Genomic DNA, 27,707 nt, shown 5'->3' with positions numbered 1-27,707 from the left:
GCATGGATGCTATTAACTTCCGCATGTATAAAATTTTAGCAAAGCCAAGAGCAATGACAAGATAGGACTGGGATGAGCTCCTATACAATCACATGCAAGTCAGCCCATAAATGAAAATAAAGAAATGGTTTACAAATCAGCTTCAAGCTGACAGTCAGAGACAAGGCCATCAATGGCTTACAGCAGAATGCAGTGAATCTGGTATATACACAAGCATAGTAAGAAAGTAAATAAACACCATTCTCTTTTTTTTAAACTTTATTTAAAATTTTATGACATGAATAAAATAAAAATTACATTTAAGGAAATAATAAAAAATAAGATAATAAAAATTAGAATACTACATCATTAAACTACACAAATTAACCCCCCCAATAATTATAACACAACATTAATCGTCTAATTTAAAATTAGTCCAACCCTCACCCCCAAAATAAAGAGTGAAGAATTAATTAACAATGTTGTAAATAAAATAGAAAAAACCCCACTTACAAAAAAAAGGATAAAACTTAACAACAAAAAAAATTACTAACAACAAAAAAATATCAATACTAAAATAATACCCTTAAACATATATTTAAATCAAACATAATACATGTATTTAACAAATGAAATCCACTTTAAAACTAAGTTCAAATATTAAAATCATATATCATATATCTGTTATACAAAAAAATCATAATTAATAATACATAAATACAGAATTTCCATTAATACCAAGTTTCCTTTATAATTCATCGAGAGAACAAAAACATCCCTTAGAAAAACAATCAGATAAACTTTTTATTCCCTTCCCCTCCCCTTATATAAAAAAAGAAATAAAAAAGAAAAAAAAAGTTCAAACTCTTATAAAATTCTCCATATTCTTCATTTATAACATCTTCAAAATTCTCTATCGAAATTAACTTAATTTTATTAAACTCTTCTCCCTCAATGTATTTGTACTTGGTTTTCTTCTTTTTCTTCTTATTACCTTTCCCCTCATCTTCCTCTTCATCTAATTCAACATCCTCAATTTTTGACTTATTATCTTCTGTGACATCTTCCTCTTAAAAAAGAGAGAGAAAAGGGAAACCCCCCCACAAAAAAAGAGAGAAAAAAAAGGAGAGAAAAAAAACCTCCTAATTCCCTCTCAATTACAATCAGAAAACAAAAAGAGTTAAAAAAAAATATTTATTTTAAAAAAATAATTTAAAAAACCTTCACTTCTTAACCCGAAAATTAAAAAGAAAAAAAAAACAGGTCGGAGGTCACAACTACCTCCTCCTGTTTAAACCGCCCAAAGCGGTAACTCCCCCAAAATATTGGATGTGAGATAACTCACAGGTAGCTGATGACTTCTGGAAACTAGTGCCCACCCAGTTCCCTCCCCCAACTCCCATTTCATTAAACTATCATCATTATTTAAACTATTTAAACTCTTCTCAAAAAAAAGATAAAAGATTTATTTTTTTAAATCAACGTTACCACTTCGGTCACCATTGCTTCCATTTCTTTTAAAAATCTGGATCCCACCTTACTTCTCTACTCTCTTTGGAGACCTTAAAAGACTACATCGTTCCTGAAACTGCATGACTGGTAGAGACTGAACAAAGTCCATAACCTCTTTAGGATTGTCAAAGAATTTTGGCTGATTTCCATCCTGAAAAATCTTCAGTACCGCAGAATACCTGAATGTTGCCTTATGTCTTTTTTTCCACAACCGTTCTTTCACAGAATTAAATTTGTGTCGTTGAAACATAATTTCTTGACTCAAATCTTGATAGAAGAAAACAGGATTATTCTGAACCATCAAAGGAGATCTTTTTGCTGGGCATTTCTAATAGCCGTACGTAAAATTGTCTCTCTGTCACAATAGTTTAAACAACGGATCAGAACAGGTCTTGGATTCTGTCCTGAAAAAGATTTTCTTCTTAAAACTCTATGAGCACATTCCAATATTAAACCTTCAGGGAATTTATCCTGTCCTAAAAATCGTGGAATCCATTCAGTAAAAAATTTTTCTTGGATCTGGTCCTTCTATGCCTTCTGGCAAACCAACAATTTTCACATTGTTCCGTCTAGATTGATTCTCCAAATAATCAACCTTTTTTGCTAAATTTTTATTTTGGATCTGCAATGTTTCAATTATTCTATTTTCATCTTGCAGTTGATCCTCTGCATCAACTAAACCTTGATCAAACATTTCAAATCTTTCAATGGTTTCAAGCTTAAAAGCTCCATTAATGGCTTCCGCCATTGCATTAATCTTGGAAATAAACAGGTTCACAAAATTAGCTAAGTGACTCGATACAGAATATATCTTATCTTCAAGATCCTTAACAGGCATAATGGGGTCTTGCTGTTCCTTAGAGACCACGGGATCTTCTGTCCCTTCCCTTAATTTAGAATCTTTTCTAGCAGTTTGACTTCGTATAAAAATCCCTCTCAAAGTCCCCCCCAGCAATGCAAGGAGACTGAAGATCAGGGTTATCTTTAAGCCAAATCTCTTTAATCATCTTCACTGAATTGATGTCTGGAAAAACCGTTGTAATTGAAGATGCATTTTGCAGCGCCACCACTGTAGCAGTCGAATGACAGCTCTTTAACTCTCCAGCTGGTGGCGCCCCAGCTGATTCAACTGTCAGAGTCTCAGTAACAGCACTCACAGTGGCCGTTGTGTGCCGTTGGCACTCGGCCAGCTCTTTGTTCTGAAAGCTGCTGAATGCAACCTTCAGAGAGCCTTACCGGTATAAAACGGAGTTTCAATGCCGAATTCTGTACGTCTTCTTCTGGATCCATTCTACGTTGAGTCCTGGCTTCTTGTAAACAAGTAGGCTCAAATGATTTCAGAAAATGTAGCTTTTTAACAGTCTGTTAATGTTTTCTTTTACCTTTTTTTTGCATATAAACCATTAAGCACTAATCCAACACCTCTTATTATTTATAAACTTTTAAAAGAACTTTAACGGGCACTTAAAGACAAAACAATAAATCAGAGTCAGGAGAGGTCTGGAAGGCACACCTGTTCCCTACGCCATCTTGCCACGCCCCCCCATAAACACCATTCTCCACATTGAAATCATTTGTTGCCTCTAATTTACATTTAATGGGATGAATGGAATTGTTTCTTGTCCTCACAGATTTTCTTCATGTTTATCCATATATCTGGAGCGACATCAAGTAGTTTTCTATATTTTGTTTTCGTTGCTGCATTATATGAAAATCCACCCTTGCACATGTAGGTCATGGAAAATAGTCATATGCAACGCACAGCAGATTTTGCGAAGGATGGATATTCTTCACTCAGGCTAATCCAGAACATAATGGAAAATCTTTAAATCTTTGCCGTATCTGAAAATCTCATGTCACGTCGATTAGATTTTCATATTCTGGTGCTAATAAATCAACGGGTTGGATCCTGACAAGGAAAGGATTTTGTTCCCATCTCTTGTTCATAGTAGAAACGTCGGGAAACTACTCATCAAGTGTAGAACGTAGTTAAATGTTGTATCATTTCATCACGTAAATCTTCATCCACACTCACATCAAACTCCATCACAAAGACCTGTAGTGTGGAAAAATTATCAAAGTCTTTTCCTTTCACCATTGAAATCTAAAAATCAAATTTTCTAGAAAGTGATGCAAGTTTGTCCAACATATTAAAAGTGGTCACATTTTTGCCTTGTTGGGCCATATTAGTTTCATTCAGTTTTGTGACTATCTCAGCAAGGCACATTATCCAGCTACAACAGGCACTCTGAGAATGAAGACTTTGATCATTAAAATACACAAAGTTCTTTTCAAAGTTTGAACAGCCTTACCAATACTTTTCCTTGGGATAATTTCTGGAAGCATCAGAAAGGCTATGTGTTGGCCTCTCATTTCTTCACAGAGAATTTTGGAAACTGTTTTCCCAAAATCTTGGGCCAATCCCAAAACATATGAATCAATGAAGTTTCAAAAATTTTACATTTCTCACATCATGGATCCACATCTGCATAAAAGCAAGATAATTTCAGTTTAACCATATATAACCATTTACGGAGCGGAAACAAGCCATGTTGGCCTTTCGAGTCCGCACCAGTTCACTGATTTTGTGCACCATCTTCAGGCATTGGTCCCAGTTTGTATGACTCGGTCTTGCACTCATTGTGAAACACCTTGGAGGTGCAGTTTGTTTGGACGTGTGTATTCTATGTACCACCTTAAATTGTAATAAACAATGCCTTGCATAAAATGAGGCTCCATTAATCAAAGCTAAGAGCCTAGTACCAATCTTCATCTGAAAATGTTATATTCAAATCCTGTTCCCGATCATTCTTAATCCCAGTCATTGATGCTGATCTTAAATCCTGTAGGTCATTATAAATACATGATATTAATTCACTGTGAACAAACTGTAAGTTAAAGAAAAAAATCAAGAATATTAGAGTTTGAGATTCGAGGAAAATCAGAAAGTTTGGACTCAACAAAATGCCTTACTTGTAAATATCTTTTAAAAAGTCTATTAGAAAGATTAAATTCAACTGACAAAGAGGCAAGGTTATCTCGAACAAAATTATCTTTATAACTTTTGATATATACCATTCTTTAAAACCTGTGTCTAAAACAGACGGCTGAAAAAGATGGTTATCTATCATGGGACTAACAAGAGAATATTACAGGCAAAAAATGTTCTAAATTGACCCCATATTCTCAACCTATTATCGGTTTATGTGTCAATTTAAAAAAAGGAAAGGGGTAAAAAGGAACTTAAAATTGTCAACATAAAAGATTTTTTTTTTAATTTCAGTTCCATTTCTACCCAAGAAGGGCAATTTCCTAATTTATCAAAATGTATTAATAAATGTAGATTGCATATATTAATCACCCAATAATAAAATCAAAAATTTGGAAGTGATAATCCCCTATTCCTTTTAGTCTTTTGAAGATGGGCTTTATATCTACGTGGCTGTTTTCCCTGCCATATGTATGAAGAAATAACAGAATATAATGAATTAAAGAAAGATTTAAGAATGAAAATTGGTAAGGCTTGAAAAAAAGTACAGAGATTTAGGTAAAATATTAATTTCAATTGAATTAATGTGTCCAACCACTGTAACAGATAATGGTCATAATCTTGGTACTTTAATTTGATTATGTAATACTAAAAAATGTTCTTTCAATAAATTTTTTAAACTTTTCATAATTGTAATTCCTAAATATTGAGACTTTTAGGAAACTTTACTCTCAACTCTATAGTTCTGAATTTAATAATAATTTCACTTCAATGTCAGAGTTTTTAGACCGAATTAATTTACTCATCCTATCTCAGGATAGTCTGGAGGCACCAATTCTCAGGAGGGAAATATCTTTTTTACAGTCTGATAAATCTCCAGGCCCAGACGGTTTTCCTGCTAAATTTTGTAAATCTTTCTCTAAATGGCTTGTACCACACTTAATCTTTGTGCTTGTTGATTCATTCAAAGATGGGAAACTGCCCTTATCTTTTAACAAGGCTAGTATATCTCTTATTCTGAACAAAGCAAACAATCAACAGAATGTGCATCTTATAGACCAAGTTCATTACTTAATGTAAATATGATTTTATCTAAATTTCTACCACATAGATTAGAAAATATTCTACTAATAATATTGATTCCAGCCAAACTAGTTATATTAAATATCATTATTCTTATTATAATATACATTGATTATTGAACATATTTACTCTCCACCCTATGATAGAATATGCTCTTTCATTAGATGCTGAGAAAGCATTTGATTTGGTGGAATGGGAATATTTATTTACTATTTCAGGAAAAATTAATTTTGGTCCAGATTTCATTAAATGGATTAAATTATTATATCCATGTCCTATAACTTCAATTTGTTCTAATTCACAACTATCAAAATGTTTAGGCTTTATAGGGGAAAACAGCAAAGGATGCCCTTTAAGTCCTATGCTTTTTTATTTAGTACTGGAACCTCCAGCTGTGACTCTCTGACAGTGTAGAGAATTTAAAGGAATAACTAGTTGAACATAAAGTAGCTCTTTACGCAGATGATTTTTTGCTCTTTATTTTAAATACTGAGGTTTCTATACAAATAAATTAACTTTGCTTGCCCAATTTAGCCAGTTTTCATATTATAAATTACATTTGCACAAGAGTGAACGACTACCCCTAAAACAGTGGTTCTCAAACTTTTTCTTTCAATTCACATCCCACTTTAAGTAATCCCTATGCCATCGGTGCTCTGTGATTAGTAAGAGATTGCTTAAGGTGGGATGTGAGTGGGAAGGGAAGGCTGAGAATCACTGCTCTAGACCCAATTGTTACTAAAATATTTTGCTTCAGAAAAATTGTCATTGGCCCAATTTCCTTTGGAGCTATGAAACCGTGTACATAACAAGTCAATTATGAATAATTAAAACAGTGGTTTTCAAAGCATTTTCTTTCCACCCAAATACCACCTTAAGCAATCCCCTTACTAATCATGGAGCACTTATGGCATAGGGAATACTTAAAGTGGTATGTGACTGGAAAGAAAAAGGTGAGAACCACAGCCCTAAAAGGTTCTTTTTCAAGGAATCCAAATTTTCCATTCACAGAGAGTTTGAAACAAACGGGGCTCAGGGGTTGACTTCTGACATAATTAACAATTTTGACTGCTTCGTCGAGCACTTTTGACAGGAGCATGGGCATTTTTTTCACTACAAGTGCATGTCTATGAAGGACACAGTGAGTACTGCTGCAATTTGGTGCCACCCTCTTAATTCTAGAAAACTGTTCCCTGTGAGAGTTTCGGCTCCATCTGTGCACACGCGTAATCCCTTTTCTCACAGAATGGCATTCTTCATCATGTAGTTATTGATGCAGTTAAAAATTTCTTCCCCAGTCATATGTCCTTGCAAAGTTTCACAAAGAAGCACATCTTCCTCAATATCCTTCTACGCATAACTAACGAAGTAGCAGCACTGGAAGACCTGCTACATCTGTTGAATCGTTCAGTTGTAATGAAAAAGCATCACATAGCAGCAAATGACCTATTAATTCCCCATCTATGTCCTCAGCTGGATCCTTAATACGTCTTGCTACAGTATTATTTGACATTTGCACTGCATCGATTCTCCTGCTGAACTGCTCGTTGAACATACACTTCACTATGTCCTTTGTGCAAGGCTTAATGATTATAGTGCCTTCAATCCAATAAATAGTCGCTTGAAGGCTAAGTGAGACACTTATTAGTGACGTCTTTTCAATTAGTTTCAATACAAGTCCAGATGTGTTTTAATCTTTTATTTAACACGTAAACCTGAAATTATCTTCTTTAACGTTGACACAAAATATTCATAAATAGCATCTTCACTGATGCACCGAGAATACAGAGTGTCATTAGTGCTAACGGTCAACTAAAGTTATGAGAGTTTCACTCCCCCTCCTGTGTTGCCATGTTATAATATTCTATCTGAATTTCCCCTAGCATGTCATACATTACCAAGCATGCTCTAATCGGCACTCTAACACCCGAACACACTGCACATTCTCCGGGAACTGCACATGCTCGCAACTACAAAGATGGCCACACACTCATCCTCCGATGCCCGTGGGGAGTGATAAGCCAACCTAGCAAGGTAAGTAAATAAATTAAACTAATTTTGGCCCTTACAATGATAGAGCGTGGGCCTCTCCAGTGAGGGCAATTCAATAACCTACCCTGTAAGAAGCTTCAGTCACATTCTCATTCTTTGCTCTCTTTCAGGTTTCCATCATAAAACCTTTACTTGTTCCGTGAATCTAGTTTGCCCTTCAAAGAAGAACACATCCTTATCTTTGTGCTGGGAATTATTTGTTTCCAGATGTCTTTTTAATTTTGTTGGGGGCCAAAGATCCGTCAGACAGAATTTTACCACATTGTACTCCTGGTGCCTCTTTATTCCCGGTTGAGATGAATCCAAGTGACAAATAATTTTCGTCATACCTTTGTTTCTTTATAACACTTGATTTTTCCAATATAGGGCATATCTAGAATCTCCATAGAAAAATTGGCCTGGGATTATAAATTGGGAGGGTTAAAACTACCTGATATTAAGAAATATTATTTAGCTGGACAGACTGGATTTGTTGCTTCCTTATTTCATCAGATGGTCATCCCAACCTGGGTTACAACTGGTTTGTGCATGTTAGGAGAATTTGTATATAAATGGAACTCTAATGTTGATTCCGGCTCTTTCCCCTTTTCCTTTATCTTCTTCTCCCCCTCTGTCCACTATTTCTTTTCCTTTCTCTTAAGGTACGGACACATTATTTTGAGACTTTATGTACATTTTAAGGATATTTTTGTATATTTGTACACATTCATATATACATTCATTGAATCTTTTTTTGTGAGTGTGTGTGTATATATTTGGTGAGGGAATGCTTCTGACTGTTACATTCCAGGCTGCAGGAGTATGTGCTGAGAGGCACACCATGGCTTGAAAAGCAACCAACATAAGGGTGCTTTGGAGAAGGACCCTAGTCCAGAGCCCTCCTATTACCAGGTATGCAGGGGCTAAGACCAGGGGCAAGACCATCAGACAACAATAGGGGAGGAATGACAAAATGGCAATGGTGTAAATTAATGATTCCCAAAGTGGGCACTGCCACCCCGCTGTGGGCGGTGGAAAGATCCAAGGGGGTGGTGAGGGAAAAGGGGGATGTTCTAAACCTTCAGTTTTGTTATTATTCAGTCTGCTGCAAAGTTTAATGAAGAAGCCAGTGCAGTAATTTTCTGCTCAGACTCGGGGTGGCCGTAGTAAGATAAACGGTGATGGGGTGTTGTTCGCGGGAGCTGGTCTCAGTGGCTGTCACGTTGTACTGGCATCACTACCCCCCCTGCTCAGCACCACAGCTACACCCCCCTCTTAGTGCCACCACTACACTCCCCCCACTCAGCGCTGCTTCTAACCCCTGTCAGCACTGCTACTGCCAATCTCATTGCTGTCACTACACCCCCCCCCCACCTTAGTGCTGCCACTACACTACCCCACTCAGCACTGCCACAAACTCCCCCTCAGAGCAGACACTAACCCCCCGCTCAGCTCTCAGGGTGAGAGAGAGAGAGAGAGAGAGAGAGAGAGAGAGAGAGAGATGAGAGAGAGAGAGAGAGAGAGAGAGGAGGAGAGAAGAGAGAGGGAGAGAGAGGGGGGTGGGAGAGCGAGGGGGGAGAGAGAGAGGGGGAGAGAGGGAGAGAGAGAAGGGGAGAGAGGAGGGGGAGAGAGGGGGAGAGAGAGAGAGAGAGGGGGAGAGAGAGAGGGGGAGAGAGGGGGAGAGAGGGGGAGAGAGAGGGGGAGAAATAGGGGGAGAGAGGGGAGAGGGAAGGGGAGAGAGAGGGGGAGAGAGGGGGGAGAAAGAGAGAGGGAGAGAGAGGGGGAAGAGAGAGAGGGTGAGAGAGAGGGGGAGAGAGGGGGAGAGAGAAGGGGAGAGAGAGGGGAGAGAGAGGGGAGAGAGAGGGAGAAAGAGGGGGAAGAGAGGGGGAAGAGAGGGAGAGAGGGAGAGAGGGGAGAGGGGGAGAGAGGGGGAGAGAGGGGAGAGAGGGGGAGAGAGGGGGAGAGATGGGGGAGAGGGGGGAGAAGGGGGGAGAGGAAGCATGAACTAATGGAAAGGAGTAATAGGGAAAGAGAGGAGGCTAATGAAACTTGATAAATAAATGTTAGTGCCATCCAGTTGGAGGGTTATTGCCATCCAGTTGAAGGGTGCCCAGATGGAATATAAGATGGTGTTCCTCCAGTTCTCCAATGTGCAGTATGACAAGTGCATGAGACCACGGACCGACGTGTCAACAAGGGAATAGGATGGGGAATTAAAGTGGGTGGGCAACTGGGAGATCCACATTATTGCAGCAGGTAAAGCGCCTGCAGACTTTGGTATTTCATTCTATTGGGCCATTGTAACTTCCCCTCTTTATAGGGGAGTGATGAAATCTGGAAGAGGATTATGGGAACGTGGAGAGAATAAGCAAAAAGGGTTTCGTTTTAATGGGTATGATGATTCTTATGAACTTGACAAGGCATAAGATCTGTTTCTGTGATGCATGACTCTACAAATACATTTTCTGGGTCAGTGAATACATCACTCAGCTGCCTCACTGGCTTCAAATGCTTTATGATGAACCATATTCCTGTTACTAAAAACCTCTATCAATCAGTGCTGCTGCCTGATATTCAGATACCCCGAGCTCACATCACATTTCACAGCCTTCACATACCAAGACAACTACACACGATGATATGTACTAATCCAAGAGCTCAGGGTAGGTTTAGTGAATGCTCCCAGATACAGGAACAGTGACCAGAACAGCACAAAGAGTAAAGCAGCTCTCTTACAGCTCAAGGTACATGCTAAACTCCAAAGCCCTTTGTGGAGTTTGTCTGATCTCTGTGTAACCTCATGATTTAATGGTTACCAGTTCGATTGGCAACTGTTCCGAGAGGAGAAGGTTGCCAAAGGATTAGAGTGGAGTTAATGAGCAGTTGTGACAGAATAGGTTTTGGGGGGGAAAACAATGGGAGGATAGTTCTGAGCTGTCAGAGACTTGATGGGCTGAATGGCCCCCTGATGTGTCATCAAGAAATATTAAGCTAATGTTGGGGGAAATAAACAGTTTCTACAAAATGAAGAAATAAAGTTGCATTGGAGGCAATGGTAAAGTTAAAGAAAAATACTTTAATTATACATCTTTTATAATCATCATACCTGCACCTGCCAAAATGTTTTACAGACAATCGGAAAACGTTGATGTGAAACATTAAACATGAAAGTCTGCAAACACTGTTATAGTAATCAAAAACACAGAAATGCTGGAGGAACTCAGTAGGTCTCGCTCCATCCATAGGAGGTAAAGATCTTTAAGGTCCATCGGAGGTAAAGGAGCTAAAAATCTTCTGTCTGGGCACCCTCCAACTGGATGGCAATAATATTGACTTCTCTAGTTTCCATTAGAAACCTTCCTCCACCCATCATCTTCCCTCTGTTTTCTTTCCTCTAACTCTGTCTGACCCTCTCACTCTCTCTCTTATTTTCCCTCTGTCTCCTTTCACAGAGACAAAATCATTTCTCGCACTTCATCTTATCATCTTTACAACTTTTGTCTGTTGGTCTGTATTCCTCCCCCTTCCATTCTGTCCCCCTTTCTTTCTTAAGCCTTCCACCCACCCCCACCCCAAATCAAATGCCTGTCTCTTTTCAATCACACCTTGAGGAAGAGCTCCCAATGTTCATAATGTACTTTACTTCTAATGGATCCTGCAAAACTGGCCGAGTTCCACCAACATTTCTGTGTTTTGAGTAGAATCAGGAAGCATTGACATTGATGAGATGTTCTTTTTGATGAGAGAGAACCAGGACTTGTTCTTTCCAAGAGTTTAGGATATCCAAAGCATTTGCAGTGAATAAACTTCTGAATTGAATTTGTTGTAATGTAGCCAATTTGGTGATGGTTGAAGGTAACTAGTGCTCAGGGTAACAGAGATGTCTGCTATGGACATCTCTGAAATAATTCTGATAGCTTTTAGATCACCTGAATGGACTATTGGGAACTTGAAATTAAGCAAGAAAGTTTGCAGATGCCGGGGCTGTGAATTCACAAATGTGCTGGAGAAACCCTGCATCATGACCTGCTGAATATCCCCAGCACACCTGCATACTGCATTGGAAATTTGAATTTATCTCATCCTCAAATGGTAGCACCTCCATTAGTACTAACATGATAAAGATGGGCTTCAGCGACCCAATTTATATTGATCCAGTGGATCAGGCAATGTGGCAGATCTGAACTTTTCATCAAGATTGAGAAAAGGTGGGTCAACCTTTCAGGACTCATGGGTGGGAAAGGCCTGTTCTTGTGCTGCCTCTCTAATCTCACCAAGGCTTCTCAACCAGCTGAGTGGCTCCAGCAGATTGTTTTTTTTTTGTTCCAGATTCCATCATCTGCGGTATGTCGAGCATCCCAGTCCATCAGATAGCCTCCACCTGACCATAAAGAACCAAAGGGAACTGCTCCTGGTGATCATTAGGCACCCAAACTTGGAAGTAAATGTGAGTGCTTAGAAAAGAAAAATAAAGACCATGATGACATTGGTTCATTCCAAAGATAAATAACTAAAGGGCTTCAAGAGAATAAGGGATATGATGTAAAAAGAACATCTGGAAGTTGCAGATGAATCTATTTCAAATCTGCATGATGTAAATTTCAGTTCAAATCAATTCATTATCACCTGACTGTACATATACAACAAGATGAAACAGTGTTTCTCCATGGATCACAGTGCGCACATTGCACACCTCAAAAATCACGCATATATATATATATATATATATATATACTGATATAATTTTAAATAAGCAACTATATACATTTGAAATTACAGGATACTTCTCATCAATCCCACAGCCACAGAAAGAGGCTATTTCCCAGCCTGGCAGTCCTGATTTTGATGCTCCTGTACCTCCTTCTTAATGGTAGAGGGATCAAAGATACTGTGTGCTGAATGGAAAGGGTCCTCAACAATTCTTTGAACCCTATTTAAGCAACACTCCCTGTGAATGTCTTCAACAGGGGAAAGGGGGACCCCAGTGATCTTCTCAGCCATTTTGATGATCCTCCATATTGACTTCCAATCCGATGCTTTGCAATGACTGCCCCACACAAGGATGCAGCCAGGCAGGACATTCTTAAATGTGCTCCTGTAAAACATTGTCAAAATGGGGGCCAGGAACCTTGCCCTCCTCAACCTCCTTAGGAAGTGTAGGAGCTGCTGCGCCTTCCCTACTAACGAGGAGCTGTTGTGGGTCGATGATAGGTTGTCCTTTAAATGGACACCAAGGAATTTAGTGCTCTCCATAACAGAGCCATGTATGTGTAATGGAGAATGATCACCCTGCATCCCCCTGAGGTACATTCATCATCTCTTTTGTCTTGGCTCAGAGCATGAACCTTGACAGTGAGGTCATGGTAGCTTTTCATGCCCATAATGCTGGGTGACCTGCTGAGTTTCTCCAGCATGTTTGTGAATTCACAGCCCCTGCATCTGCAAACTTTCTTGTTTAACTTCAAGTTCCCAATAGTCCACTCAGGTGGATCTAAAAGCTATCATAGAATTATTTTGATTACCCTGAGCACTAGTTACCTTCAACCATCACAAATTGGCTACATTACAACAAAATGCAATTCAGAAGTTTATTCACTGCAAATGCTTTGGATATCCTAAACTCTTGGAAAGAACAAGTCCTGGTTCTCTCTCATCGAAAGGAACATCTCATCAATGTCAATGTTTCCTGATTCTACTCAAAACACAGAAATGCTGGGTGGAACTCAGCAATTTCTTCCTCCGATCACTCCATGAACTTTTGACTCTTCTACCCTGAAGTGGAGAAAACGCCCTCTCCTTTCAATCTCATCTATGAAAATGCAAACATTCCTTTCTGGGAAAGCAGGAGGCACATACACCATCGGAGCTGCCTTCCCTGTAGTCTCCACCTATTTAGAAAGTAGAGACCTGACAGCACTCATCATATGCACACATGGTCAAGTGTGTGGCATTGCAACCCACGCATTGCCAGGCCAAAGGAATAGCTGGTGACTGAATACAACACCCAGGCAACAATGAACCATCGTAGGTCATCTTTGCAGCCCAGGTTTACTGAAAGATGCAGTACCCAGAGGGAGGGACCAAAGCACATGCCTGGCGTGGCAGCCTTGCAGCTCCAGAGACCTGAGCTTGATCCTGACGTCAGCTGCTCTCTCCCTGCAACAGCCCAGTTCCTCATGTATGCTTCCCACATCCAAACAATATGCTTACTGATAGTGTCAGTAAATTTCTCCCAGTGTTGGCAGGTGGGGAAGCCCTGCCAGGAGTTGATGAGCCCATGAGAGTGAACAGGTTACAGCAAAATCAGTGTGAGGGAGGAAGGGAAGAATGAAATTTCTCTGGGTGGAACTGTCTTGAGGGATTCCATAGTTATGAAAAGCATGAAACAAATATTCCATCAAAATGAATGCAAGCTTCAAGCAATTCTAAATAATTAATGCATTTGAGTTCTTAGAACTATCTATTTTCAGATTTATTGCTTTGAAATGTTCTTTTAACGAAAGTCTTTTAAAAATTGAGTCTTTTAAAAAGTCCCTCTGTTACTGCCACGTGCTCAAATCTGGTTGAAAGCCACACGGAGAATTATCCCTGCTCAGTTTCTCCTCTACTGTCACACGTTGCCTCAGAGGTTTTTATCTGACTGAACTCTCTTCCGAGAGGCACCCTTTTGAATAAGTCATCATTTCATCCAATTGTGTGACTGTCACTTAGAGTAACAGAATACTACCAGCTTGTGGGAGGTATCAGATAAACAAAAATGGCCAGCTCCACCCGTTCTGTGTATTTCTTGAAAAAACACACAGAGAACTTCTATAGGAGGGAGGAAGGGAAGAATGAAATTTCTCTGAGTGGGTGAGAATGTCATCAGGAATGTGGGACAATATGGAGAGAAAAGGGGCAGGAAGCAAGGAAATAGTGAGAAGTTAAATGGAGAATGGGCACTACATTTAACGTAGCAGTTAGCGCAACGCCTTTTACTGTGCCAGCAACCTGGGTTCGAATCCAACACTTTCTGTAAGGAGTTTGCACATTCTTCCCATCTCCATGTGGGTTTCATCTTACCTTCCAATATCATGTGGAGATTGGAGGTAAATTGGTCTATTTAGGGGACAGGAAGGACCTGTTACTGAGTTGTATGTCTTAACTTAGAAGGTTTTTTCCCATAGCTATCAGACCCCTGATCCTTCCCATGGTGCCCTAATCATGGACTGCACTAATGCAGGTCACCTTTTGCACAAGGATTACTGTAAATATTTATTACCTATCTAATGCGCTTGTAAGAGCCATAAGTGCGTTACTTACCTTTGTTGGGTTGGTTGGTGGCATCGGCGATGTCCCGGGGTGCGAAAGCTATGATGTCTGGCTGTTCCCGTCGACACTGCCCCTTTCCAGCACCATGTTGCATCCACGTGTGCGCTATTCTCCGGGGATGGCTGGCATATGCGTGGTGGGTTTCGTGTACTGAGGCAGTTGGCACATACACAGGAGTTTGGGTGTGATTTCTGAGAGTTTGTTAGCCTGTCGACTTGTGAGACGGAGGGCTAGAAGGGTGAGCGAGGCTCAAGTATTTTTGGGTTGACCGTTACCACAGATCATTATTTATAGATGTTTCATAGAATGTTAAAGAAGATTGTTACAACAGTCATTATTATTGAAATGTTGCATTATTATAGATTGCTACAAGTCTTTTGTGTGTTAATAAATAACCCATTTTAAACTCATCTGGAATTTGTGGTGAATCAATCAAAACACGTCACAAACAAGAGTCCCACCTAGCTCCAAACAGCTTTTATGGATAGTAGTCACTACAAATTAGACAACAAAAAATATTGTTGGAACAGAAAATAGAAAAATAGAAGATAGAAAATTATCCCTCTTTGGGTTGGAATGATACAAATACAATATGGTGGCCATATTGGAAATGCTTAGAGCAGGCTGCTGACAGTAATCTGCCTCCATCGATCCTGTTACGAGCCCAGAGGACCCCAAAACCCAGCAGCAATAGATATTCACCACAAAAAATGGTTACTTAAACAAAAGTTGCTTTTAATTATCTTTAAACATGAAAACAGAATCAAACTTTAACTTATCACTATTCACTTAACTAACCTAACTTAACCCCCTTCTAATTCTAAGTGCCCATGTGTGCAATGGGTGTGTGTAAGTTCAGAAAAGTTCAATCTCACTTCTCATTCCTCCAAGTTCACTGGTTGCAGGTGATTCTTATATTGTGCACAGAATTTAACATTTATAAAGTTCATAAGGCTTGGTGCTTGGAAGGTAAATGGTTACCACTCAGGAAGGTCCTTGTTGGTTTTCAGAGAGGGAATTATTGTACAGTGGACACCCACAACTGATTCATTGTAACCAGCCACTTCAGTGTCTTGCTGAAGAAACTTGCCCCATCAGGGTTCTCCAGATGATAACTTGTTTCTTTCAGGTCACCATAGAATTCCTTCTTGTTTCAAGTGAAACATCAGATAGCCAGTTCTCTCCTCTTGCATGAACCACAAGGGCTTTGACCAGGCTGAATTAAGAACTCTCAACCCATCTTCCAAATGGGGCTTTCCACAAGCTTTCCAGCTTGTCCTGTTCTAGTCCCAGCTGCTGTTGCTGACTGTATCACTGTAGAACTGATATTTGTGTGTGTGTGTGTGTGTGTGTGTGTGTGTGTGTGTGTGTGTGTGTGTGTGTGTGTGTTGTGTGTGTGTGTGTGTGTGTGTGTGTGTGTGTTTGTCTGAGAGAAAGCCTGTTTGACTCTCTCTGCTTGCAAAACCATATGACCCTCTTAGAACATCAAGTTTCCCTCCAGACAGAAACGGCTCCAACAAGCTCTTTCATCTGTTGCCTTTTTTTAAACAATAATCCATTCATGAAGTCTCTTGAGCACTCTCCAAAGCTTTTGCAAAGGCTCTGAGGCCCCAACATGTCTAGAATTAGCAGAGCTCCAGTATTTTAAATAAGATCTGCTTTAAAGTGTTTGTATATGACCTAAACTAACAAACCTGCCCCAATTAATCTCCCAAAAAACATATCTATATACTGTCACAGTCTGAATATCAGCCAGAGAGGGGTCCAGAGCTTCTAATACTAGAGGAGAATGTAATATAGATATGTTGGTCATGCCATTTCCTAAGAATCAGTGATATTATTGACAGGTGATGTGGTGGAAACTCATTTGTTGACAACAGCACATCACAGCCATCAGAAGCAGTAGGCTTACATCTGTGGACTCCTTCTGTGTATTTTTTGCAGTTTGGATGTGCTGCCGCTTGTCCATTGGGTACTGTTGGTTTGGCTTGTGTTGTGCGTGCTTGATGCTTGAGCTCGATGGACGGTGGATGAAGATGTGTAAAATGGCCGCCGCTGCCACAGGCGTTACCACTGAGGTGCGATGAATTGAAGATATGCGGGGCACAGATCTCAAAGCAGAACTGAAGCAACGGAATCTAGATGCAAGTGGTGTCAAATGCATTCTCATTGCAAGACTGAAGCTGGCAATAGAAGAAAAGGTGACTTGGGTTGATGGGAATGAAGATCTTGTAAAATTATTATGGAAGACAGTGACTGAATTTGAAGACAGCAACTCGGAAATGGCTGAAGATGTGTCACCAAATGACGGTATGAAAATGCAATGGATGCATAGTTCAGATTAGATAAAGAGTTAAATATTACGGCAACATCTAATATGCAGGATGGAGTTCAAACAGGTGACAATGTGTCAAATGTTGGAAGCAGGAGAAGCAAACAAAGTTCCTTCGGATCAATCTCGAGAGTTTCCAGTTCTGCAACGACTACAGCTGCACACATAAAGGCTGAGGCTGAAGTTGCTGTTCTTGTTGCACAACAAGAATTGCTTCAAAATAAATTCACTTTCGAAGACCAGGAGGAGCAGCTAAAGAGGCAGCTGGAACTGGAGGTAAACATTGCTAATATTACAGCCAAGGCGAGGGTACTAGGAGTCTCAAAGGGATCTGGTGTTTGAAGTAATTTATCTGAAGTATCTTGTTGTGGAATCATATCTTGAGAAAGGTCAACGGGAAAGGAAAACATTTAATGTTAAGGCAGATCCTTTTGTAGCACAGTTCCAAGACTTGCATACACATGGACAAATCCTCCCAGGGCACAGTGTTACCAATTCACAAGTACCAGTGGCATCAATGGCAGACAGAGCTGTAGCTTGGGACCGATCTATCGCCATAGCACCCTTGACACTCAATTCAAGCATTAGAAATCTGGGTGAACACTTACATGTGACATCTCCAGCTACATTACCTGCTACAAGCAACGGTGAACAGAGTAACGCATTCTCAGTCATGGAAAGACAAAATAAAATCACTGCTTTATTAATTCAGCTGCAGTGTTTCGCTTCCGTGCCCAAGGAGGAGGTTTGAGTTTTTGATGGCAACCCACTTCAGTACCAGACGTTCATTAAATCCTTTGAACACAATATTGAAAGCAAGAACTAAAACCACAGAGATGATCTCTATTATCTGTAACAGTGCACAAGAGGACAGCCAAGGGAATTTGTAAGGAGTTGCCTACATATGGCCTTGGACAGAGGATTCGGGAAGGCTAAGTCTTTACTACTGGAGCATTTTGGCAATGAGCATAAAATTGTATGTATAAGCTTGTATGGAGAAGGTTCTTTCATAGTCGTCAATAAAGCCAGATAAAACAAAGGCTCTACAAGCATTCACCCTCTTCCTAAGAAGATGTTGTGATGCCATGGAAGACATCAACTACAGGTAGCCCCGACTAACTACCGGAATTAGGACTGAAGAATCAGTTGTATTTCAGAATAGATGCAATTCAGAATTTTGCCCATGTGCATGGAGTACTGAAGTCTTAAAGCAAACTTTTTAATTAAGTCTTTTCTCATTGTACTTTTGCTGATAACAACTTAAAGCTTCCAGAATGTGTTGATTAACCTTGGCGAATCTTTGCACATTCTAGTCCCTTGATAGTCGGCGTCCCGGAGCCAGGCACAGCCACATTGATTTCTGAGCCCTGACGATATTGAAATCGCATCCTTAACTCTCATGCAGGCGCCAACGGAACTCCAATATGCGAACGCTCCGTGCATGCACCTACCAAAGACTCGCGCATTTGCAGTTTGAAGATCTGCTCGTGAGGCCAGAGAAAGGAGCATGGAAGGCATTTAAAGATGTTGTTGAGAATTTTCTTGGCAACTACAGAGCATTAATACCAGCTGATTGATAACATGTTTCAACCAGACAAAACCATGAATTGCAATGTTTCAATGAAAATTAATTTAATACATTCACACTTGGCACGTTTTCCCTGCTGATCTTGGCGCAGTTCATGATGAACATGGTGAAAGGTCTCAGCAGGACATTGCAAGCATGGAAAAGTGGTGTCAGGCAACCTGAATCCATCAATGTTGGCCAACTATTGTTGGACACCGACACAAGAGGCATCAGATGCCAAGTACAAACGAAAATCCGCAGCAAAACATGTTAGCGTCATTATGCGATTAAACATGCTAACTTGAATAAATGTTAATGGAATGTTTCTCCAACTTCCTGCGTGATACAGCAATCTGAAATTATCTTTGTTTTCAGCTTGAAATCATCTATCATAATCCCTAATTTTTTTTTTCAGGAAGTAAACTTTTGGGGCGGCAGATTTGGCATAGCAGTTCACACAACGCCTGCGATCGGGACCTGGGTTCAAATCCAACACCGTCTCGAAGGAGTTGGTATGTTTTCCCCGTGTCTGCGTGGGTTTTCCACAGGGGCTCTGGTTTCCTCCCACCCTTCAATACATATTGGAGGTTGTAGGTAAATTGGGTGTAATTTGACGGCATGAGCTCATGGTCCGAAATAGCCTGTAACAATGCTGTAGGTATGTTTAAAGTAAAATTCGTTGTCTAGTGTAATTAATGAAGTTCCTGAAACTTGGGTGTCTTCACTACGGTTTTTGCTGGCTATATTCTTCTGCATGTCTGTGGATCTCTGACAAGCCTGAATATATTAGCTCAATCCACATCCCTATTTCCTAGTTATAGCACTCATTATTTTTTCCCTTACAACTCAGTTTCTCCTTGTCTCTATCTCCAATCTACTCACCCAAACCTTGAGACTATTTCCCTAGTTCTAGTCTCACCTGCTAGTGGAAACAGTGCTTCTTATCTTTCCCATTTATTCCCTTGATAATCAGTGGATACCTGCCTTATCAGGTAAGACCAGGAGAAGGCATTCAATCAGATATCGCACATGAACAGTACATGATGGATGACCTCTCCAAAATGGCCTTTGGGAAGGGAATCGGAATTGGATTCAATACTCTGCATGCACATCCGGAGCACAGTCCAAATCGATGGGTTGGAAACAGAGAGCATCTCATTCGAGTCTGAAGTTAGGCACAGTTGCCTGCTCTCTTCCAATCTTATTTGTATGGCTGTATAAAGCCGTTTGCTGAATCCATCAGGAAGGACGAGGGCATAAGAGGAGTGATGTTGCCAGGTAGTAGAGGCACTCAGGTCAGGGCTTTCCTGTACATGCCATCTTCGGTTCAGGCACACAATTGGTGGTCTGCAGACTGATCAGCATCTGCAACCCACTTGAGTCTGCATTGGCTCAAGGATAAATCGGAAGAAGAGTGTGGCAATGGGTAACTGGCCTGACTGGTCTATCATCCCCTTCACAGTTAGATCTGACGACCTCATGATGTTGGGGACCTGGTTTGGAGGCGATGAGCCATGCAACATGAATTGGTTGGAGCAAATCGTAAATGCCCACCAAAAATTGGATCTATGGGCATGGCCTTCCCTCTCAATAATGGGGAAGAGACATTTATCCCATGCTCTCGGTACTGCTGTACATAGCGCATAAGTGGCCCATCCCCCACACCTCTGCTCTGGCAGTCACCAGAGCAGTTTTCCAGTTAATATGGGGATCCAAAATGGAAAGGTTCCAAAGGGTTGCCATGTACAAGTCAATGGGGCAAAGGCATAACCAACATGGTCCACATCCTGATGACCATTTTTATGTGTGGTGAATAGAACCAAAGTACAAGGGCACTAAGTGCCACTTTGTGCTGAGGTTCTACCTGGCCCAGATGTTGCAAAAGATGGATCTGGCCCCGTTGCCACACAATGTCCCAGTCAGCTCGACTTTGCCACATCACCTACCCTTCATGGAAAAGTTTTTTCCAGACCAGTACCTTTGACCAAAAATCATCAAGCATTGGTCAACACAGAATGTCCTGCAGACACTGAGAGATGAAGACCTAGTGAGGTGGTTTTCTGAGCAGACCATCGTGGTTATTAGGTGGAAGGGCTAACTAATAAACACCAGGTCTTGGCTTGGCGGTTGGTGTGAGGAACCCACACAGTCAGATCCTTCCTGTACAACCGGAACATGACTTGCAACGCACATTGTCCCCGACATGTCTGTGGTGGAGAGGAGACAGTCAGCACTTCTTTGCTGAATGCAAATTCACTGTGTAGAGAACGATGCAAGGGCCTTTGTCACGGTTCATCCCTGGCAACAACATGAAATGGGCTGTTCCGGGGACACACACAGAGTTCGACATCCAGAACTGCTGGAAGACCATCAACGCAGTGAAAGATGCCCTTTTATCTGGGCGAAACCTGTTGGTCTTTCAGCACACAAAGATGTCGGTGAAGGAATGCTGCCGACTGGTGCATTCCAGGCTGCAGGAGTACATGCTGAGGGACGCACTGAGGCTTGGTGCAGCCAACGCAAGGGCACTGAGGGGAAGGATCACAGTCTAGAGTCCTCCCATTACCAGGTACTGAGGGGCTGGGACTGAGGGGAAGCCCCTCAAACAACAAAGGGGAGTAAACAAGACAAGGTGCCACAGTGGTGGTAATGGTGTAAATAGAAACTAATGTAACAAAATGTACAGTGATCAAAATGTATGAATATAACACCAAGGATGTAAAAGAACTGATTGATTTTCCTTTGTAAATCGTTTATTGTGAATAAAGTTTATTTATGGAAAAGTTCCTGTAAGATCTCACTTCATCCTCTAAACTCCCATGAGTCCAGTCCCAGGCAATTCAATTTTTCCTCATGAACAAATCCCCTCATTTTCAGAATCAACCTGTGAACTTCCTCTGCATCATTTCCAAAGCCACTATCTTTTCTCAGTAAAAACATAATGCTGGAGAAACTTAGCAGGTCGAACAGTGTCCTTTATGTAGCAAAGATAAAGATATAGAATCAAAGTTTCAGGTCTGAGCCCTTCATCAGGTTGTGGAAAAATGTCAGCAGGCATCCAAACAAAAGAGTGGTGGGGGGGCGAGAAGAGAGGTTGGGTAAGAGCACAGTCCCAAAGGCAAGAGGTCATAGGTGGAGAAGGAAGGGGGGCACAGCAGCCAGCAGGGGGAGGAGAGAGTAATTAGAGAGGGAAGGGGGTGGAGAGAGAAGGGAAAGGAGACCAGGTTAACAGAAACTGGAGGTCAATATTAATACCATCTGGCTGGAGAATGCCCAGAAGGAAAATCAAGTGTTGTTCCTCCAATTTTCGAGTGGTCTTGGTGGGTTAGTACATGAAGCCATGGACAGACATGTGAGTATGGGAGTGGGACTTGGAATTGAAATGATTGGACACTGGGAGGATCCCTGTCACTAATGGAGATGGAGTGAAGGTTCTCGGTGAAGCAATCTCCCAATCTGCGCCCAGTCTCTCCTCTCCGATGTAGAGAAGGCCACAAAGGGAGCACCAGACGCAGTAGGTCACTCCCACGGATACACAAATGAAGTGTTGCTTCACTCGTAAGGCCTGTTAGGGGCACAGAACTGTGGTGAGAGAGGAGGTGTGGGCACGAGTGTTGTACTTCCTGCCGCCAGAGGGGAAGGTACTGGGAGTGGGGGCTGCAATTGGTGGGGAGGGATAAGTGCAAGAGGGAGTCACGAAAAGATCGATTCCTATGGAAGGCAGAGAGGGGAAGATGTGCCTGGCAGTGGGATTCTGTTGCAAGTTTGGAAATTCCAGAGGATAATGTGTTGGATGCGGAGGCTGGAATCAGCTTGTGATTCCGTGACTCTGTGTGATAAAGCAGAAGTTTTTAAATAAAGCAACCCATGCTTATGTCAGCGCCAGCCTTGCAGGGGAAAAAAACCTTCAGAAATAAGAGAAAGCTGTTGTATGATGAAAAGAACTGATGAATGTCCCAAAAGAAGGCATTATTGTCAGGAAAATCGATTCTAATTACATTGAGTTCAAAACTGTGACCTTATATCATCTTGCTACATAAAATATGATGGACAGATTATGATGTTAACAGAGAAGAGAAAATGCTCAATTTGCAATTATATAAAATATGATCCTTGCTCTCACTGACATCCAACCAACTCCAGTGAGATGTTCATCGAAAGATGGTCAGACATTAGTTATGAGAAAGTTGTTCAAAGGGACAGAATCTACCAGCATTTGGATAGTTAGGAACTGAACTACTTAATAGGCTAAGTAAATACAAGGTTCTCAGAACATGTTTCAAAAGATTTGAATATCTGCAAAGCACATGCATGCACGCACACACACACACACACACACACACACACACACTCACACACTCCCACTCACACCAACCAACCCCCTCAAGGTAAAGTCAATACGATACCCCTTGACTCTGTACAGGCACAGCTCTATGCTATTAGGAACAATAATCAATACTCCCAACCCTATTCAACTCACCAATGGTTTCTCAAGTACCATTCCACAGTTCTCAGTCTGGAATGAAGCAAGGCTGTCCCTCAGAGATGGCAAAAGAGGAAGAACTGAGCTCACCTGGTGCCTTTATAGCGCTGGAAGGACCCCAGGTGGGTTTACAGGAGGGCAATGGCTAATGCTAGCAAGGTTAATCCATTTACAACACCAAGTACAGGTAGGCTGGAGAATCCATCCCAGGTAATTTACAGGGAGCCAATAGCTTGGCGCCAGCAAGGTTAAGCTGATTACAAAGGCCAAGTACCAAGGCCAAGTACAAAGGAATTTAAATTAGCCAACAGCAAGGTGTGCACTATTGGAAGGGACGGGACCAAACATGTGGAAGGTGGTGTGACTTCTGACTAGGGAGAGGGCAGCCACATTCCTTCACGATACACAGACATTAAGCTCAATGTCTAAACTTTATTTTACTATGTGTTTAGAAGTGTTACAATTGCAATCTGGTTGCAATTCTGCTTCAACTGGTATAATAAGGAATATTTTTATTTCTCATCAATTATTCTCAACCCATGTGGAATCCTCTGACTCTGATATAACATTGCCTTGCACAGTTGATGTAGTGGTTAGCAGTCGGGACCAGATCGTAGTTCGAATCCCGCACTGTCTGTAAGAAGTTCGTATGTTCTCCCCATGTCTGCGTAGGTTTTCTCCGGGGGCTCCGGTTTCCTTCCACCCTTCAAAACATACCAGCGTGGAGGTTAAATGGGGTGTAAATTGGGGGTACAGACAGGACAAATTGGCCTGTTACGGTGCTGTATGTCTAATTTTTCTTTAAATGACAGGTATTACCTTCTTAATATTAACATATATTTGTGCCATTCTGAATTCACTAGACTTCAGAGTCAACTCAATCAGTTTAAAATAAAAGCAAATTAGTGTGGATGCAGCGAGATGAAGTAGAAACAGAAAATGGGAGACCCATTTTTGATCACTGACCCTTCATCTAATGAAATGTTAACACTTGCTCTCTGTTACCACAGAACTGCAAGGCCTGATGCACATATCCAGCATCTTCCGTTTATTCTCGTGCGTTAGTCATGTTGAAAGGGTGGTGGCAGTTTATTGCAGGAAATGCGGCAGCCAATTTGCTGCAAAATTTCTACCCAGACAATTGCGGTTAATAACCATATAACCATATAACCATATAACCACTTACAGCACAGAACAGGCCAGTTCGGCCCTACTAGTCCATGCCGTAGCAAATCCCCACCCTCCTAGTCCCACTGACCAGCACCCGGTCCATACCCCTCTAGTCCCCTCCTATCCATGTAACGATCCAGTCTTTCCTTAGATGTAACCAATGTTCCCGCCTCGACCACATCTGCCGGAAGCTCATTCCACATCCCCACCACCCTCTGCATAAAGAAATTTCCCCTCATGTTCCCCTTATAATTTTCCCCCTTCAATCTTAAACCATGTCCTCTAGTTTGAATCTCCCCCTTTCTTAATTAACATATAACATATAACAATTACAGCACGGAAACAGGCCATTAGGCCCTTCTAGTCCGCACCGAACCAAACACCCCTTTCTAGTCCCACCTCCCTGCACAATGCCCATAACCCTCCATCTTCTTCTCATCCATAGACCTGTCCAACCTTTTCTTAAATAATACAATTGACTCCGCCGCCACTATTTCTCCCGGAAGATCATTCCACATGGCTACCACTCTCTGAGTAAAGAAGTTCCCCATCATGTTACCTCTAAACCTCTGCCCCTTAATTCTTAACTCATGTCCTCTTGTTTTAATCTTTCCTCCTCTTAACGGAAATAGTCTATCCACATCCACTCTGTCTATCCCTTTCATAATCTTAAATACTTCTATCAAATCCCCTCTCAACCTTCTACGCTCCAAAGAATAAAGACCTAATCTGTCCAATCTCTCCCTATACTCTAGATGCTTAAACCCAGGTAACATTCTGGTAAACCTTCTCTGCACTCTCTCCACTCTGTTTATATCCTTCCTATAATTAGGCGACCAGAACTGCACACAGAACTCCAAATTAGGCCGCACCAACGTCTTATACAATCTCAACATCACCTCCCAACTCCTATATTCCATGCAATGATTGATAAAGGCCAGCATACTAAAAGCCTCTTCACCACCCTATTCACGTGAGTTTCTACCTTCAGGGAACGATGTACCGTTACTCCTAAATCTTTCTGCTCTTCTGTATTCCTCAATGCTCTCCCATTTACCATGTATGTCCTATTCTGATTCTTCTTACCAAAATGAAGCACCTCACACTTATCAGCATTAAATTCCATCTGCCATTTTTCAGCCCACTTTTCTAAGCAGCCCAAATCCCTCTGCAATCCTTGAAAACCTTCTTCATTATCCACTATTCCACCTATCTTAGTATCGTCTGCATATTTACTAATCCAATTCACCACCCCATCATCTAGATCATTAATGTATATAACGAACAGCAATGGGCCCAATACAGATCCTTGAGGCACACCACTGGTCACCGGCCTCCAAACTGACAGACAATTATCCACTACCACTCTCTGGCCTCTCCCTCTCAGCCAATGTTCAATCCATTTGACTATCTTAAAATTTATACCTAAAGACTGCACCTTCCTAACTAACCTTCCATGTGGTACCTTATCGAAGGCCTTACTGAAGTCCATATAGACAACATCCACTGCGCTACCCTCATCCACATTCCTAGTCACCTCTTCAAAAAATTCAATCAGATTGATCAAACATGACCTTCCTCCCACAAATCCATGTTGAGTACTCCTGATCAGACCCTGTCTATCCAGATGTTTATAAGTACTACCTCTAAGAATTTTCTCCATTAATTTACCTAACACAGACGTCAAACTTACAGGCCGATAGTTGCCAGGCTTCCTCCTTGAAAAAGCCTATCCACATTTACTCTGTCTGTCCCTTTCAAAATCTTAAACACCTCTATCAAGTCCCCTCTCAATCTTCTACGCTCCAGAGAAAAAAGCCCCAGTCTGCACAACCTTTCCCTGTAACTCAGACCCTGAAATCCTGTCAACATTCTCGTGAACCTTCTCTGCACTCTGCACTCTCTCTATTTTGTTTATATCTTTCCTATAGTGATTTAGCCAAGGAGTGCCTTTGACCATGGTTTCTCTCTTAATGCGCTTCAACTAACTCCATGAGATTGTTCACTCCCATCCAAGAGGGCTAGCATCTGAAAGGTAGCACTTCCAATAATGTCACACTGCCTCAGAGTACAATCCTTGATTACGTGCCAGCAGTCTTTTAAATCAGGTAGAGGAATGTGACCAATTGAATAAGGCTGACATCTAGAGCACTGTAACACAATTACAAGAAGAGATTCTACCTTTTTAACATTAAAGAAAACACAGCAATAAATATAAAAGCAGCCAGGAGAAGTAAACCTAAGTTGTTGGTGATTATTTATGTATTTTATATACCTGTGTTGTTCCAGCAAACAGGAATTTCAGCACACTTGAACGCCTCCTCTCTCCTTACTTCCCCACCTCTCCCCTCCCCTCTCCTCCTCACTCCACCCCCCACCCCACCTCTCTCCTCCCCTTCCCTCTCCTCTCCTCCTTCCCATCCCCTCATGATTCAATGGCCCTGGCAAGTGAAACCAGGAACCAGTTGATGTAGCTTGAACAGGTCAGGATAGGAATCCATTGTGATCCATTGACACAAGATGAGGTCACTTTCTTCCACCAACAGCTCCCTCACCAATTCCCAACCTCCCCCTACCCCCACCCCCAACTCCATTATCCTTTGGACAACAATCCCCACTGGCTGTTAATCCTTACCAGGATGCAGCTCTGTTCATTGTTCTACGCATTACAGTTTGGATGACCTTGTTGTGCACACTTTGCTGAGTATACTTCACGACATTACAAAATGGCTGAACTTAATTCATTGTGAAGGACTTTGGACACTCAATGAACTTACAACATTTCTTTATAGGACCAATGAAAACAGGATGTACTTTGTCAAGTGCCAAAATAAACATTTATTTCAATGTGCAAAGTTACTTGGGTTGGAAAGCAGTCCCCAGCCTTAACTGTGTATGATTAATATTATATCATTTTAGTCTGATAGAATCTAGCATGATCTTGGCAGATCAGTCTTTATTGCAGACATTATTAAACATATTTGAGGTGATTATGTGCTTGAGACTGGATTAAGTTTTTGTCAGATTGTGCAAAGAAAGAGTCAGCTAAAAATTGATCTGAGTTTCTGCACTTCAAAGAGGAAAATGAAGCACCTGTGGCAGTACGCCATTAGGCAGGCGAACCGGCCCCACTTGTCAAGCACGCAGCAGGGCAGCTGGCTAAAATAGCACCATTGGGGGTTTCCTCCCGACCTCGGCACCGGACTCAGATGCCCGCACTTGGGGACCCACGTGATGCCCCGGTGACATC

The 27,707-nt window shown here is 41.3% G+C and overlaps 1 long non-coding RNA gene across 1 annotated transcript; it reads right to left on the bottom strand.

The window, feature by feature from the left end:
- Positions 1 to 282: 282 nt before the first annotated feature.
- Positions 283 to 27,200, bottom strand: LOC138744503 (uncharacterized). Its single transcript, XR_011345580.1, has 3 exons — positions 27,093 to 27,200; positions 23,285 to 23,991; positions 283 to 3,547 (listed from the first exon to the last, which is right to left on the bottom strand). It is a non-coding gene; the product is annotated as an uncharacterized lncRNA (long non-coding RNA).
- Positions 27,201 to 27,707: the final 507 nt, after the last annotated feature.

This window comes from Narcine bancroftii, chromosome 10 (genome assembly GCF_036971445.1).
Source record: "Narcine bancroftii isolate sNarBan1 chromosome 10, sNarBan1.hap1, whole genome shotgun sequence".
NCBI classification, from domain to species: domain Eukaryota; kingdom Metazoa; phylum Chordata; class Chondrichthyes; order Torpediniformes; family Narcinidae; genus Narcine; species Narcine bancroftii.
This window is presented reverse-complemented; position numbering and strand designations above follow the sequence as displayed.